This window comes from Bufo gargarizans, chromosome 1 (genome assembly GCF_014858855.1).
Source record: "Bufo gargarizans isolate SCDJY-AF-19 chromosome 1, ASM1485885v1, whole genome shotgun sequence".
NCBI lineage: Eukaryota > Metazoa > Chordata > Amphibia > Anura > Bufonidae > Bufo > Bufo gargarizans.
Window position 1 is genome coordinate 384196807 of NC_058080.1, and position 17505 is coordinate 384214311.

A 17505-nucleotide genomic window follows, 5' to 3' on the forward strand; every position below is an offset into this window, starting at 1 on the left:
TTTTTGCACAAAAATCCAGCCTATGTAAATACACCCTGATGTGATTTTTATGTACGTGGGTGTACGATATTTGGCGTGCAACCAAGGAACGCGGTGTAGCATTGCAGCCATTGAACTGAATGGCATCGCAGCGTGAATCGCAAATTGCTGCTGGATTTTTTCCTCTTCTGGGTTGTGGCAGTTTGTAAGTCACACCACAACACCATTCGCTATCCACTGATCTTTGATTGTACAGTGGGTGTGACGGTCAGAATTGCCATGTAGCGCCATCCTAAAACTTATCAGGTTGTGATTTAGGGACAGATAGGGCGTTATAGTTTGTACCTTTTTTTGGGGGAGTAAACTGTGAAAAAAAATGACAAAAAGTTGACGTTTTTTTTCCCCACCAGAAAAGAAAAAATACATCTCAATAGCGACTATGGCATCTGTCGGGTTAGACAGAGGGAGGGTGCACCCTCTGCTTTCCAATTGAAGCCCCTGCATCAAAATCATGGGTCTCTGATCAGTAGCCATGACAGCTTGTGAATTTATAAAGGCTCCCAGCGCTGTTATAGCGAGTTGCCTGAAAATGGTGACCAAGGCACATCCCACCCCAAGGCACAGCTAGGGAAAATCCCATAGACTGCAGTAGTGTTCTATTGCAGTCTATGAGAACAGCTGGTGCAAAATCACTAATGTTTTCACTCTGCTCCTCTGCAGCACTGTGCAGAGACAGGGCGAGGAGTGGTAAACTCTCAGCCTGGCTGAAGGAGTGCGCGCCCGGGTGAATCACCAGGGTGCACACGGCTGTACGCACTGGCACTGATATAGGCACCGCCCGTGTTTGTGTGCCAAGCAGTGCCATAGCTGACTTGGTTGCATACATATGGTCTGTGATCCCCACTGTACACCCAAATGGTTTAGGCAGGCTGATGGGGATAGCTGAGTGAGCGTCCATATATATTGGCACCTTGTGGATGCTTTACCCTTAATGGTATTTAACTTCATTCGCTAGCTACCCTACATCGCCCAGCCAGGTAGATCCACATATGAAGCACCTGTGCCTGGTCTAATTATATGAACCGTGTCCCGTCTCCCTTGCCAGCATATATTAGCACCTACGTGCTAGCTGGATAGGAATCTAGTCCGGACCTTCAGGTTGTGGTGTGGATCTAATCCCACTCCTACACCACTTCACCTGAGTCTGGAAGCCTGATAGTCACAGATGTGATATTCAGTTTCCCGTTTTATTATATGATTTAATAAACTATTATTTTCCTCCATACGTCTATTCAGGCAGATAATTTTTAACTGATGATCTACCCTTTGGATAGATCATGAGCTTCTGATCGGCGGGGGTCCGACACCCGGGACCCCCGCCGATCAGATGTTTGAGAAGGCAGCGGCGCTCCAGAAGCACTGCGGCCTTCTCACTGTTTACCGCAGGCCCAGTGACGTCACGACTTGTATGAACTGGCCTGGGCGGGGCTAAGCTCCATTCACATGAACAGAGCTTAGCCGCGCCCAGGCCAGTTGATACTAGTCGTGACGTCACTGGGCCTGCAGTAAACAGCGAGAAGGCCGCGGCGCTGCCGGAGCGCCACTGCCTTCTCAAAAAGCTGATCGGCTGGGGTCCCGGGTGTCGGACCCCCGCCGATCAGAAGCTGATGATCTATCCAGAGGATAGATCATCAGTTAAAACAAACTTTAGAACCCCTTTAAGTCCCCCTGGCATGCGGCTCAGCCCCTGAGTGACTGAGCTGAGGGCCTGAGGCACAATTTTAACAAACTAAACAGTGCCTGGCGGCTGCTTGCTGCAACACCACTCAGACCAGTTAGGGAGTGAGGGCAGCAGTAGTAGGTGACTGACTGCATTTCTTCAGTTTAACAATTGCTGCTGCCCAGAGGGGTAATTTTTTGGGGGAAAATGTGTCTCAGGCTGAGCCTCAGGAAGAGTCATTACTGGACCAGGATTAATAATGGAGGATTATTATTGTGGGGGCCTAGGTGGAATATGCACACTAGTAATATTCTTTCCCATAGGCCTATTGTGCATTAAATTCAACTTAGGCCCCCACAGTAATAATCCTTTGTATTATTCCATTGTCCTCTTACATGGGGGGTCGTATCTTACATGGGACTGTATGCTGGAGGGACTGAAGGCAGGGAAGTGATGTGTCTTACATGGGACTGTATGCTGGAGGGGCTGAAGGTGGCGGGGGGTTGTATCTTACATGGGACTATATGCTGGAGGGGCTGAAGACAGGAGAGTGATGTATCTTACATGGGACTGTATGCTGGAGGGGCTAAAGGCAGGGGGAAGGTTGTATCTTACATGGGACTGTATGCTGGAGGGGATGAAGGGGGCTATAATTACAATAATACTACAGAGGGGGCCATTATAATAATAATACAGAGGGGCCATTATATATTATAATTATACAGCGGGCATTATAGTTATGGGCACTACAGGGAGGTCTGTTATCTGAGGATAATAGTAAAGTGAGGAATCAAAAAACTTTTCTGTGAAACTCTACAGAGACGAGACGCGGCTGAAAGAAGGTGTCATGACGGTCCTATCTCTGAATGAAGATGCTGAGGAAAGTCTACATCACAGGAGATGTTACTGGATGTAACAGGTATGGTGCGGTCTTCTCCTGTATTTTTCATATCAATGTATGTTATGTCCATCCAAATATCTGTTTTGGGGGGTGGATATAGAATTTGGCCACACTGCCGACGCCTGGCCCCAGACTTCAGGTCACACTGTGTGTGTTCTGAATTCTGGGGCCTCACACCCATCTACTACATTATCTGTACTCAGAGAGTTATCTCTGTGTTATCTGTAGTGTTACATAGGACTGAAGGTGACATCTACTACATTATCTGTACTCAGAGAGTTATCCCTGTGTTATCTGTAGTGTTACATAGGACTGCAGGTGACATCTACTACATTATCTGTACTCAGAGAGCTATCACTGTGTTATCTGTGGTGTTACATAGGACTGCAGATGACATCTACTGCATTATTTGTAAAAAGGGGCGTGGTCACAGTTTGGGGGGGGGGGCAATACTTTGCTTGCCCCAGGAGCTGGCAACCCACGCTATGCCACTGCTTAAAGGGGTTGTGTCACTTCAGCAAATTACTTTTATTATGTAGAGAAAAATAATACAAGGCACTTACTAATGTGTTGTGATTGTCTATATTGCTTCTTTCGGCTGCCTATGCAGCCTATGTGCACTCCTGCGGTCACCAGAGAGTCCGGTGCTTTTTCCTATAGTGTGCAAGCTTGGCCAGCACTGCTGGATTGCAGGGTGGTCATAATCATGGAAACGAGCAGTGTATAATGTGATGGAAAAATGAATCCAGCCAATCACAATACATTAGTAAGTGCCTTGTATTAAAGGGGTCGTCCGAGTTATGAAAAAAAAATATATAGCACTGTAAATCTGATAGGCAATATATAACCAAGCTAAGCAAGTTTTAGGCAAAAAAAAAATATATTTCTTCATTTCCCTGGTTCTCTTCTTACCCTTCGTTTACCTGCAATAACACCAATCTCTGCCCCTCCCCCTGCTCTGCAAACGGAGTGAGTACAAGTGCTGCCCTAAGTGACATGTCTGCCTGCTGGGATACTCAGCAACATGTTGTATTTGTAGAACTACAAGTCCCATCTGTACAATGACACTGCTGATACACACAGGAACTTCTTTCTACCTGTTCTTGTGCAATGCCCTGCAGAACTCCTCTAGTCTGTCAGCTCCTGTGCCCAGCATTTGTCTCCTCACTACAGAAAGGGTTAAAGTTTTCCCTGAAGAATCCAGGGAGAGAGCAGATGGCAGTGCAGAGGGGGGGGCAGCACAGTGTGTCCGGTGTACAGACACATATCTGATCTCTCAGGCTTGTGCACGAAACATCATCAGAGCAGGGAGAGAAGCTGACATCACAGGTCATGTGACCCTCAGTGAAATGTGAGAAACGGCAGATAAAGTAAGTGCATGGTAAAGCCTTTACATTTGATTAGTTATAAACATACAAAGAACAAAAAAATAACTCGGACAACCCCTTTAACTTTCTCTACATGATAAATGCCATTTGCTGAAGTGAGACATCCCCTTTAACCACCTCCCGACCGCTGTACGCGTATATGCGTCCGGGAGGTGGTTGCTTTACTCCTCCTGGACGCATATACGCGTCTTCTCGCGAGACGCGAGATTTCCTGTGAACGCGCGCGCACAGGCGCGCGCGCGCGCTCACAGGAACGGAAGGTAAGCGAGTGGATCTCCAGCCTGCCAGCGGCGATCGTTCGCTGGCAGGCTGGAGATCCGAATTTTTTAACCCCTAACAGGTATATTAGACGCTGTTTTCATAACAGCGTCTAATATACCTCCTACCTGGTCCTCTGGTGGTCCCTTTTGTTAGGATCGACCACCAGAGGACTCAGGTAGGTCAGTACAGTCCCACCAAACACCACACTACACTACACTACACCCCCCCCCCACCCCCCCGTCACTTATTAACCCCTTATAAACCCCTGATCACCCCATATAAACTCCCTGATCACCCCCCTGTCATTGATCACCGCCCTGTCATTGATCACCCCCCTGTCAGGCTCCGTTCAGACGTCCGTATGATTTTTACGGATCCACGGATACATGGATCGGATCCGCAAAAAGCATACGGACGTCTGAATGGAGCCTTACAGGGGGGTGATCAATGACAGGCGGGTGATCACCCATATACACTCCCTGATCACCCCCTGTCATTGATCACCCCCCTGTAAGGCTCCATTTAGACGTCCGCATGATTTTTACGGATCCGATCCATGTATCCATGGATCCGTAAAAATCATGCGGACGTCTGAATGGAGCCTTACAGGGGGGGTGATCAGTGACAGGGGGGTGATCACCCTGATTACCCTGATCACCCCCTGTCATTGATAACCCCCCTGTAAGGCTCCATTCAGACGTCCGCATGCGTTCTGTGGATCCGATCCATGTATCCATGGATCCGTAAAAAATCATGCGGATGTCTGAATGGAGCCTTACAGGGGGGGTGATCAGTGACAGGGGGGTGATCACCCTGATTACCCTGATCACCCCCTGTCATTGATAACCCCCCTGTAAGGCTCCATTCAGACGTCCGCATGCGTTTTGTGGATCCGATCCATGTATCCATGGATCCGTAAAAAATCATGCGGATGTCTGAATGGAGCCTTACAGGGGGGGTGATCAGTGACAGGGGGGTGATCACCCTGATCACCCCCTGTCATTGATAACCCCCCTGTAAGGCTCCATTCAGACGTCCGCATGCGTTCTGTGGATCCGATCCATGTATCCATGGATCCGTAAAAATCATGCGGACGTCTGAATGGAGCCTTACAGGGGGGGTGATCAGTGACAGGGGGGTGATCACCCTGATTACCCTGATCACCCCCTGTCATTGATAACCCCCCTGTAAGGCTCCATTCAGACGTCCGCATGCGTTCTGTGGATCCGATCCATGTATCCATGGATCCGTAAAAAATCATGCGGATGTCTGAATGGAGCCTTACAGGGGGGGTGATCAGTGACAGGGGGGTGATCACCCTGATTACCCTGATCACCCCCTGTCATTGATAACCCCCCTGTAAGGCTCCATTCAGACGTCCGCATGCGTTTTGTGGATCCGATCCATGGATCCATGGATCCGTAAAAAATCATGCGGATGTCTGAATGGAGCCTTACAGGGGGGGTGATCACCCTGATTACCCTGATCACCCCCTGTCATTGATAACCCCCCTGTAAGGCTCCATTCAGACGTCCGCATGCGTTCTGTGGATCCGATCCATGTATCCATGGATCCGTAAAAAATCATGCGGATGTCTGAATGTGTGACATGTGTGACACTTTTTTGCAGCCAAGGTGGGCAAAGGGGCACCTTTCGGATTTCGCAGGCCATTTTTTACACATTTTGATTGCAAGGTACTTCTTACACATTTGGGCCCCTAAATTGCCAGGGCAGTATAACTACGCCACAAGTGACCCCATTTTGGAAAGAAGACACCCCAAGGTATTCCGTGGGGGGCACGGCGAGTTCCTAGAATTTTTTATTTTTTGTCACAATTTAGCGGAAAATGATGATTTTTCTTTTTTTTTCTTTTTTCCTTACAAAGTCTCATATTCCACTAACTTGCGACAAAAAATAAAAAATTCTAGGAACTCGCCATGCCCCTCACGGAATACCTTGGGGTGTCTTCTTTCCAAAATGGGGTCACTTGTGGGGTAGTTATACTGCCCTGGCAATTTAGGGGCCCAAATGTGTGAGAAGAACTTTGCAATCAAAATGTGTAAAAAATGCCCTGCAAAATCCGAAAGGTGCACTTTGGAATATGTGCCCCTTTGCCCACCTTGGCAGCAAAAAAGTGTGACACATCTGGTATCGCCGTACTCAGGAGAAGTTGGGCAATGTGTTTTGGGGTGTCATTTTACATATACCCATGCTGGGTGAGAAAAATATCTTGGTCAAATGCCAACTTTGTATAAAAAAATGGGAAAAGTTGTCTTTTGCCAAGATATTTCTCTCACCCAGCATGGGTATATGTAAAATGACACCCCAAATCACATTCCCCAACTTCTCCTGAGTACGGCGATACCAGATGTGTGACACTTTTTTGATGCCAAGGTGGGCAAAGGGGCACATATTCCAAAGTGCACCTTTCGGATTTCACCGGTCATTTTTTACAGATTTTGATTGCAAAGTACTTCTCACACATATGGGCCCCTAAATTGCCAGGGCAGTATAACTACGCCACAAGTGACCCCATTTTGGAAAGAAGACACCCCAAGGTATTCCGTGAGGGGCATGGCGAGTTCCTAGAATTTTTTGTTTTTTGTCGCAAGTTAGTGGAATATGAGACTTTGTAAGGAAAAAAGAGAAAGAAAAAAAAATCATCATTTTCCGCTAACTTGTGACAAAAAATAAAAAATTCTAGGAACTCGCCATGCCCCTCACGGAATACCTTGGGGTGTCTTCTTTCCAAAATGGGGTCACTTGTGGTGTAGTTATACTGCCCTGGCAATTTAGGGGCCCAAATGTGTGAGAAGTACCTTGCAATCAAAATCTGTAAAAAATGGCCTGCGAAACCCGAAAGGTGCACTTTGGAATATGTGCCCCTTTGCCCACCTTGGCTGCAAAAAAGTGTGACACATCTGGTATCGCCGTACTCAGGAGAAGTTGGGGAATGTGTTTTGGGGTGTCATTTTACATATACCCATGCTGGATGAGAGAAATATCTTGGCAAAAGACAACTTTTCCCATTTTTTTATACAAAGTTGGCATTTTACCAAGATATTTTTCTCACCCAGCATGGGTATATGTAAAATGACACCCCAAAACACATTCCCCAACTTCTCCTGAGTACGGCGATACCAGATGTGTCACACTTTTTTGCTGCCAAGGTGGGCAAAGGGGCGCATATTCCAAAGTGCACCTTTTGGATTTCACCGGTCATTTTTTACACATTTTGATTGCAAAGTTCTTCTCACACATTTGGGCCCCTAAATTGCCAGGGCAGTATAACTACGCCACAAGTGACCCCATTTTGGAAAGAAGACACCCCAAGGTATTCTGTGAGGGGCATGGTGAGTTCCTAGAATTTTTTTTTTTTGTCGCAAGTTAGTGGAATATGAGACTTTGTAAGAAAAAATAAAAAAAATAAAATCATCATCATTTTCCGCTAACTTGTGACAAAAAATAAAAAGTTCTATGAACTCACTATGCCCATCAGCGAATACCTTAGGGTGTCTACTTTCCGAAATGGGGTCATTTGTGGGGTTTTTCTACTGTCTGGGCATTGTAGAACCTCAGGAATCATGACAGGTGCTCAGAAAGTCAGAGCTGTTTCAAAAAGCGGAAATTCACATTTTTGGACCATAGTTTGTAAATGCTATAACTTTTACCCAAACCATTTTTTTTTTGCCCAAACATTTTTTTTTTATCAAAGACATGTAGAACAATAAATTTGGCGAAAAATTTATATATGGATGTCGTTTTTTTTGCAAAATTTTACAGCTGAAAGTGAAAAATGTCATTTTTTTGCAAAAAAATCGTTACATTTTGATTAATAACAAAAAAAGTTAAAATGCCAGCAGCAATGAAATACCACCAAATGAAAGCTCTATTAGTGAGAAGAAAAGGAGGTAAAATTCATTTGGGTGGTAAGTTGCATGACCGAGCGATAAACGGTGAAAGTAGTGCAGTGCCGAAGTGTAAAAAGTGCTCTGGTCATGAAGGGGGTTTCACCTAGCGGGGCTGAAGTGGTTAAGGGGTTAATGCGTCTATTTCTGTTTGTGTTCTTGTGAATCTCCATATATTCACACCTACGAGGGATATTCCCAGTGTATGCAGCCATCAGGGTAGCTGGATTAATGAAAACAGCTGAGTATACTGTTTCTGTAACTCCTATAGAAGCTGATGGGAGCTACTGAAACAGCTAGCTTCTATGGGACAATTATTCCATGAATAATGAACATGAATTATTACAATAAATGGCTGATATGGGAATGCCCCTTTAAGAAAGCTCGGGCAACAAAACATTTTTTACAAGTGTGCTATTATAATTGGTTATGAGTTGACTAACCAAAAGACTTGTCAGGATCCCCCCGCTATCAGCAGAGCATAGAGCAGTAGTGTTACATATGGAGGACCTGTTCTATCCTGCATTGCACAAACAATCCAGGGGCATAGCTATATGGGAAGCGGCTGCTTTGGGGCCCACTCAGGAGGAGGACTGACAGATTTTATTGTCAGGACCCCTCAACAGTATTATAAAATGACATTATATTCAGAGACACTGTAAGAAGTTGTTGGTGGGGGGGGGGGGTTCAAAAATTTGCTATGAGCTCCAGTAATTTCTAAGTACACCACTGAAACAATCCATTGATTTTAACTGGATCTGTGTAATGCTTGATGTCCCCTGTGGTGGCACTACAGGAAAATGAATCTCTAAGGATGCCTGTACATGAATGCGGGTGAATGCACATAAGAGCCGCACAAATTTCCATGCAGATTCCACACGGCGGATCAATTTCCGCACACACAAAACATATGCAAAGTGTACATGAGATTAGTTTACTGTCATACACTTTGCTTTTACTGTACTACGCTGCAGTTTTTGCGCACAGGAAACCGCACTTATGGGAGATGTTTATTAAATTTTTAACTTGTTTTTTTGGGCGTAAAAATGTTTTATGTTGCACTGTGGCATTTGATTTTCTTGGGCCGTTTTTTGGGCTGCACTATTGTACTGCTGGCCCTGCCTACTTGTGTTGTCCCTGCCTACTTGTGGCTTGCCTTGGCCCCACCTACTTGTGATGTCCATGCCTACTTGTGGCTTGCCTTGGCCCCACCTACTTGTGGCTTGTCTTGGCCACACCTACTTGTGATGTCCCTTCCTACTTGTGATATCCCTGCCTACTCGTGTTGCCTGCCTTCTGTCAATTTGGACCCGTCTACAACATGAGGTCACTCTTATTTTTTTTTTCCAGGGCCACTTTAAGTTCCCAGTCCATCCATGCACATGGCCGCTGTTGCACAAAATTCTGCAATATTTGGCCACCTACGCCATTCTGAACCACTTTCTGAAGTGGAGTGAGAATTTGGTCAAGTTTGCCTTGTAGATCCCTTTTTTTTGTTTCATTTAGGCCTCATGCACACGACAGTATTTTTTTGCGGTCCGCAAAATGGGGTTCCGTTGTTCCGTGATCCGTTTCCGTTTTTGTTTCCGTGTGTCTTCCTTTATTTTTGGAGGATCACCAGACATGAAGGAAAGTAAAAAAAGTCAAGTTTGCCATGCAAATGATAGGAAAAAATCGGACGCGGACGCGGATGACAATCTTGTGTGCATCCGTGTTTTTTCACGGACCCATTGACTTGAATGGGTCCACGAACTGTTGTCCGTGAAAAAAAAAGGACAGGTCCTATTTTTTTCACGGACTGGAAACACGAATCACGGACGCGGATGACAAACGGTGCATTAGCCGAGTTTTCCACCGACCCATTGAAAGTCAACGGGTCCACAAAGTCAACGGGTCCACAGAAAATCACGGAAAACGGAATGGACACGGGACACAACAACGGCCAGCACATCTACATTGCACTTCTGCCAGACTTATTACTGCCGTGTGCCATTTTCAGAAATTTGGTGCAGGTGCACATAACAACTCCAATCTAAAAACAAACCTCAAAGACTCTTTACAATGATAAATGCCCCCTCCACCGTCAGAATTCCCCTCAAACTAAGGGCTCATGCTCACAAACATATTTTATTCTGTGTCAGTTCCGTTTTTTATTTGCGGCCTGTATGCGGAACCATTCACTTCAATGGGGCCACAAGAAACAGAATTTACTCCACGTGTATTCAGTTTCCGCATATCTGTTCCGCAAAAAAAAATTGAACGTCCTATTATTGTCCTCATTATTGACATGGATATGACTGTTCTGTTAGAGGCCAGCTGTTCAGTTCTGCAAATTATGGAATGCACACAGCCGGTATTCGTGTTTTGCAGATTTGCAATTTGCAGACCGCAAAACATCCAGCGGTCGTGTGCGTGAGTCCTAAAGCTGATTACCATATTATTGTCAAAGAACCTTTTTTTTTATGCCGCTTTCACACTGACAGTGTTTGACCAGAGTTTGATCAGTGGTTTCCACCAGTGATTTTGAGCCAAAACCAGTAGTGAAGCCTACACAGAGATAAGGTGTAATGGAAAGATCTGCACCTTTTGAGTAATATTTTGTGGTTCCTTTAGTTTGCTAAGCAATGGCCAATTGGCATTACCTTATGTTTAGCAGATCCGCTGTCCTTACGTATTTTTTTAATCAAAAGGAGGATTGGATCTTGGCACACGGGAAAGTTTAACATCTCTCTCATATCATATTCAATCTTTCATTTGGATAAAAGAGTGTGTGTGAGTGGATCTCTAGAACACCATACTACAAAGGCCCTTATATTGACTGGTGGTGTGTGCTGATATGTGCCACACTGCAAGGAAGTGGCTGCCAGTTCTCAGCGTTGCAGGATCAATTTACATGGTAAGTAACGATTTTCTTTTCATGTTGGTGTTCTAAAAAAGTTTTGCTCCAGTGACTGTAATAATTTGCTCCATGTAGTTTTGTAAATGGATCCAAAGGAGTAATATTCAGAAGAAGAGAATATTATAAGGTTTGCCTTTTTTGTTTTTATACAGTATTTAGTTTTGGACAACCAACTGGATTCTCCTTCATGTACTTTTCCTCATAGTAATTTATTTCTAAAAAAGGAAAGAACAGGTTTGTTGGCTTTATTAAATCTTGTGAATCACAGGTTGTACGTGTCCCTATTATGTGACTACAGAGAAGGAAGAGGTGGTGGTAGAAGTGGTAGCACCCATGGTATGTACTTCTGTCATGGTCTTACCTTCGTTTGACATGTGCTGGCGGCCATCTTGGTTTCTGGGTTTCTTGTAGCCTCCCACCCTGCAGCTTCTCCTTCCCACTGGGAGGAGCTGGATGCCTAGCTCATATATATAGAAGGTCTGTGGCTTCAGTTCCTTGCTTGGTCCTCCTGTGTTCACATGCTTCTAAGACTGCTGCTGCTTCTGGTTCCTGATCCTGGCCTCGTCTGACTACCCCGTTGGTTCCTGATCCTGGCTTCGTCTGACTACCCTCCTGGTTCCTGACCTCTGTCTACGCAAGACCCTGCTTCGGTTTAGCCATCCGTTTGGACTTTTGCTACGGCTTGATTTCCAATAAAGCCTTCTTATTTCCACTCATCTCTGTTGTACGTCTGGTTCATGGTTCCATGACATTAGGACCAAGCCATGAATTCTGACGGTACAGGGCCATCCTCGCTACCTACGCTGGTTGCCAGACTTGATCAGCAGGATCACCTGTTGGGTCGGTTCGCTGTGGCGTTGCAAACCCTGCTTGAACGCACGGCTCATTTCGCTTCCGTTGCCGATGGGTCGGTTGTCGCTCCTGGGCCCGCTCCTACTGCCGCCCCGGTTGTTGCGCCAGAGTCTACCCCGACACCTGTTGCTGCGCCTGCGGTGTCTCGGGGTATGACCGGTTCTGCCCCCCTTCCACAGCGCTTTGGGGGAGAGCCAACTCAGTGCCGAGGTTTCCTTAACCAGGTGGGCATTTATTTCGAATTGCTGCCACATGCCTTTCCTACTGAGAGATCAAAGGTGGGCTTCTTGATCTCGCTGCTCTCGGACAAGGCCTTGGCATGGGCCAGCCCTTTATGGGAGAACAACAATCCGGTGGTTGCCGAGTTTTCCGGTTTTGTTGCTTCTCTTCGGAAGGTATTCGATGTGCCGGCTCGTGCTGCCTCTGCTGCGAAGCTCCTTATGTCCATCAGACAGGGTTCACGATCCGTAGCTGAATACGCCATTGAGTTTCGTACCCTGGCAGCAGAGGTGGGCTGGAATAATGAGGCTCTGGTCGCTGCTTTCTCTCATGGTCTCCTAACAGATTGGCGCCTACGTTTGCTGTCCCACCCGTGCCTCCCTCTCCTCCCACGCCTCCTGGGGATGACTTGTCTGGGGGTGAACCCATGCAGCGGGGGTTTGCTCGCCTGTCCGAGGGGGAGAGGGCACTCCGGAGACGCGAGGGCCGATGCATGTACTGTGGTCTCGGTGGGCATTTTCGGTTGGCATGTCCGAACCGTCCGGGAGAACGCTCGCACCTGAGGTCCTGTCGGGGGCAGATCTTGGGTGGAGTCTCCTCGTCCCCGGTTTCCCGTGTTGACAAACCACTGATCACGGTTGTCCTCTCCTGGGTCGGGGGCTCGGTGACGACCCAGGCGTTGGTGGACTCTGGTGCTGGTGGTTTGTTCATTGATAGAGTGTTCGTTGCCGCCAATTCCATTCCTCTGCAGCCTCGAGGTTCCCCACTGGCTCTTGAGGCGATAGACGGCAGACCCCTTCTGCCGCCACACGTGACTCATGAGACCCTTCCAGTGGGGATAGCCATTGGTGCCGTTCACAGAGAGTCGGTCTGTCTCCAGGTTATTTCGTCTCCACACTACTCGGTGGTCTTGGGGTACCCCTGGCTCCAGAAGCATAATCCGACTTTCGATTGGAGATCGGTCGAGATCCTCTCGTGGTCACCGCAGTGTGGGGTTAGTTGCATCCATGGGCCTGTCAAGTTGCTGTGTACTTCCTCGGACTCTCTGTTGCCTCCTGAATACGAAGAGTACCGGGATGTATTCGATAAGGTGCGCGCGGTTGCCCTACCTCCGCACCGCCCATACGATTGTGCCATAGAGTTACAATCCGGTGCCGTTCCTCCTCGTGGCAAAGTCTATCCACTGTCGGTAGCGGAGAATGAGGCCATGGAGGAGTACGTGAGGGAGGCGCTTTCACGCGGACACATTCGCAAATCCTCGTCCCCGGCAGGGGCTGGATTTTTCTTTGTGAAAAAGAAGGGCGGTGAGTTGAGGCCTTGCATCGATTACAGGGGTCTCAATCGCATCACGATCAAGAACGCTTACCCGATACCCTTGATTTCCGAGCTGTTCGATCGCCTCAAAGGGGCCACGGTCTTTACCAAACTCGACCTGAGGGCGGCATATAACCTGGTAAGGATCAAGGCGGGCGATGAGACCGTGTTTAACACCAGGACCGGTCATTATGAATCCTTGGTTATGCCCTTTGGGTTGTGCAATGCGCCCGCAGTCTTCCAGGAATTCATCAACGATGTTTTCCGTGACCTGTTGCAGCAGTGTGTGGTGGTCTATTTGGATGACATCTTGGTATATTCTGAATCCATGGAGGCCCACATTATGGATGTCAGACGAGTGTTGCAACGGTTACGAGAGAACAGGCTGTTCGGTAAGCTTGAGAAATGCGAATTTCTCCCAGGTAACCTTCTTAGGTTACATCATTTCCGCTGAGGGGTTCTCCATGGATCCTGAGAAGGTTTCGGCTGTCTTACAGTGGCCCCAGCCCAGTGGTCTCCGTGCCCTGCAGCGCTTTTTGGGCTTCGCCAATTATTATCGGAAGTTCATCAGGGACTTTTCCATGCTAGCCAAGCCTCTCACGGATCTGACCAGGAGGGGCAGTAATTTCCAGGTCTGGCCGCTCGAGGCCATCCGAGCTTTCGAGGCTCTAAAGTCCGCCTTTGTGTCGGCTCCGATTCTGTCGCATCCCAACCCTGGGTTGCCCTTTGTCCTCGAGGTGGACGCGTCTGAGACGGGAGTAGGCGCCCTTCTGTCTCAGCGTAGAACACCAGAGGGTCCTCTGCTTCCCTGTGGGTTTTACTCCCGGAAACTGTCTTCCGCGGCGTGCAACTATCAGATTGGTGACAGGGAGTCCTACCACTTTACAAATCGCTAGTCAGACCACACATGGAGTACTGTGTACAGTTCTGGGCTCCAGTGAACAAAGCAGACATAGCAGAGCTGGAGAGGGTCCAGAGGAGGGCATCTAAAGTAATAACTGGAATGGGGCAACTACAGTACCCTGAAAGAGTATCAAAATTAGGGTTTTTACATCAGCTTGTGTATTGGCATCCAGGTTTTATACCAAAAGTTTTGATATAACGAACGGTACCAGACAAGGTTGCCCTTTATCACCATTGGTGTTTGCGCTGGTGATGGAACCCCTGGCAGAAAGAATCTGCACAGACCCAGGTATTTTAGGTATACAAGTGGGGAACACATCACATAAAATTGGGCTATATGCAGATTATGTTTTGCTATCACTCACTTGCCCAGAAAGATCTCTTCCAAATGTCATGGCAGTTTTAAAGGAGTATGCACAAGCCTCTTTATATAAACTTAATGTCACAAAATAGCATGTTCTTCCATTTGCGATTCAAGACCCTCTCAAAAGGGAGCTCTTAGAGAAAGCTCCATTTCAATGGGCAGAGGATGGCATAACATACTTGGGCATGTCACTAACATCTCAAATACTAACTTTAGTGAGAAATAACTTCAATTCCCTGAGAACAGAACTATTGGCGGACTATGCCGAATACTCTAAGCTTTTTATTTCATGGGTGGCCAGAATTAATGTGGTCAAAATGATGATATTGCCTAAAATTCTCTATAAACTTAGATGTATACCTCTTATAATACCGCATAAAATAATATGGTCGTTACAATCGAACCTTCTAAGATTTATATGGGGTAACAAACCACCTAGAGTGGACCGACAAGCTTTATACCCAAAGCTGAGGGAGGGGGGACTGGGAGTTCCAGACCTTGCTCGTTATTACAAAGCAAACCTTATTGAGAGTGGTGGGCGCCTTCCTCGCAACAGAGATGGCATGAACTGGAATCCACTTATACAAAAATGGGATCTCTCCCAGGCTTTCTTGCTGCCCATTCCTTAGAGGTGCCTAAACTTTCACCCTCCCTCTTGACTATGCGGGCGGCAGCTTGGACCTGGTGCCACTGTATAGAGAAAGGGAAGCTTTTCTCTCCTACGAGATCTGAGATCCCACTTGTTGCACTCACGTATGGAGTTCCTGATCTCTCGCTGGATACATGGGAGAAAGCGGGTATTCTATGTCTGGAACAGTTGTACGAGGGTTCTAACATAAAACGCTTTGAGACCTTACATCAAACTTACGGTATCCCTAACACTTATTTTTATCAATACCTCCAAGTTAGACATATGCTACACAGGGCGAGACCTCCCATTAGTCAATTGTCTAGAACTACTCCTTTTAGTAGGTATTTTATCAGTAAGAAAGGTCAAGGGAAAGGACTTGCGACTGCGTATCATGCAATTTGTCCTACTTTAGAAACAAAGCTAAGCTTTATGGAGAAGTGGGAAGAAGAGTTGGGGAGCTCTTGGACGATTGAGGAGTGGAAGGATGCGTTCCATTGGACGATAGTTAACGCCAAGTGCATTAACCACATATAACAAAATAGGAAAATATAGCTTAGATGGTACTTGACTCCAGCCCGTACAGCCCACATGGATCCTAACTATAGTTCAAACTGTTGGAGGAACTGTGGGGAAAAGGGGAGTTTATCCCATATGTGGTGGTCATGCCCTGTTATTCTCCCATTTTGGAAGCAGGTTTTCGACCTTATCTCAGCAATAGCAAATTTCCTGATTCCCCTCAACCCTCCATAAGCTGTATTATCCATGGGAATAGGGGACCTGCCTTACTTCCATAGGCCGGTTATAATGGGCATCTTATCAGCTGCAAGGAAGCTTATTGCGACCTCCTGGAAGTTGCCTATTATACCTAAGCTAGCTGAGGTGATCTCTCTAGTAAATCAATATATGCAGCATGAATATATATATGCAAACTCTTACTCTAACCGCTTAAAAACTCAAAAAAGATGGGAGCTGTGGAACTCCTCACCGTTTGCAGCTAAAATTTCCTCTTTGGCTCTATAGTGACTGATGGCATAGTATCCATAGTGGGAGAGAGCACTGGATGAACAACTATATAATGAAAAACTATATAATGACACGTTTTAGAACTATATTCCGACTATATGACTACTTACACCTGGATTTTAGGATATTGGAATAAATTATATCTCATAGAAGGATCACAAGTTCTGGATTGAAATGTATTAGTATGTTATTGGATTGACCATGTAAAAATATAATATATATATGTCATGGATGTACTTTACATATGGTAACATTGATATTGGCTTATACAAGTGACATATTTACTTTCTGATATTCTTATGTTGGAAAATCAATAAAACATGAAAGTTTAAAAAAATTAGGGGTTTTCACAAAAAAAAAAAGACGACTGCTCAATTCAAGATTGTCCCAGACCCTGTCATCGAGCGGCTCTACAAGGCCATGGCCCCCTGTCAGGTGCATCAAAAACACATTATATCATTTTATACAGTTTATAAGTTTCATTTTAAATAAATGCAAAAGACACTGATAATTCTTTTTTATAGCACCCGATAAGCTATTGATATAAAATTGGAGTGGCTCTACAAGGCCATGACCCCTGTCAGGTGCATCAAAAACACATTATATCATTTTATACAGTTTATAAGTTTCATTTTAAATAAATGCAAAAGACACTGATAAAGTCCTTTTTATAGCACCCGATAAGCTATTGATATAAAATTAAGATTAATGCATAAAAAGGCCTATAATAAACATAAATTCTTATAAAACATAATTTAACTAGTATAATTTATTTAGGTATTAGAAATAATATTTTTGTAATTTTATAACATTGATATAAAGGCTAAACACTTTGATATCTCTTTATATCATTTTATACAGCTTGATCATTTTAATTTTTTTTGCAACTAATCAATATGCTAATCGCTACCACCTGACATGTGTTACAACACGGACCGCCTATATAAACAGGGTCCAGTCTCTGCATGGCTATCACAGAGAGACTTGGGCACATAGACGCAGAGACCAAACAAGTCATAATACATTTAAAAGGTAAGAACCATTGGCACTTATGCTTTTAAAGCTTTCACTATTTTGAATATGCATTATGTTATCTATGTAACTGTGCTTATTTATAATTCGTAATGCTTTACTAACTGGCTT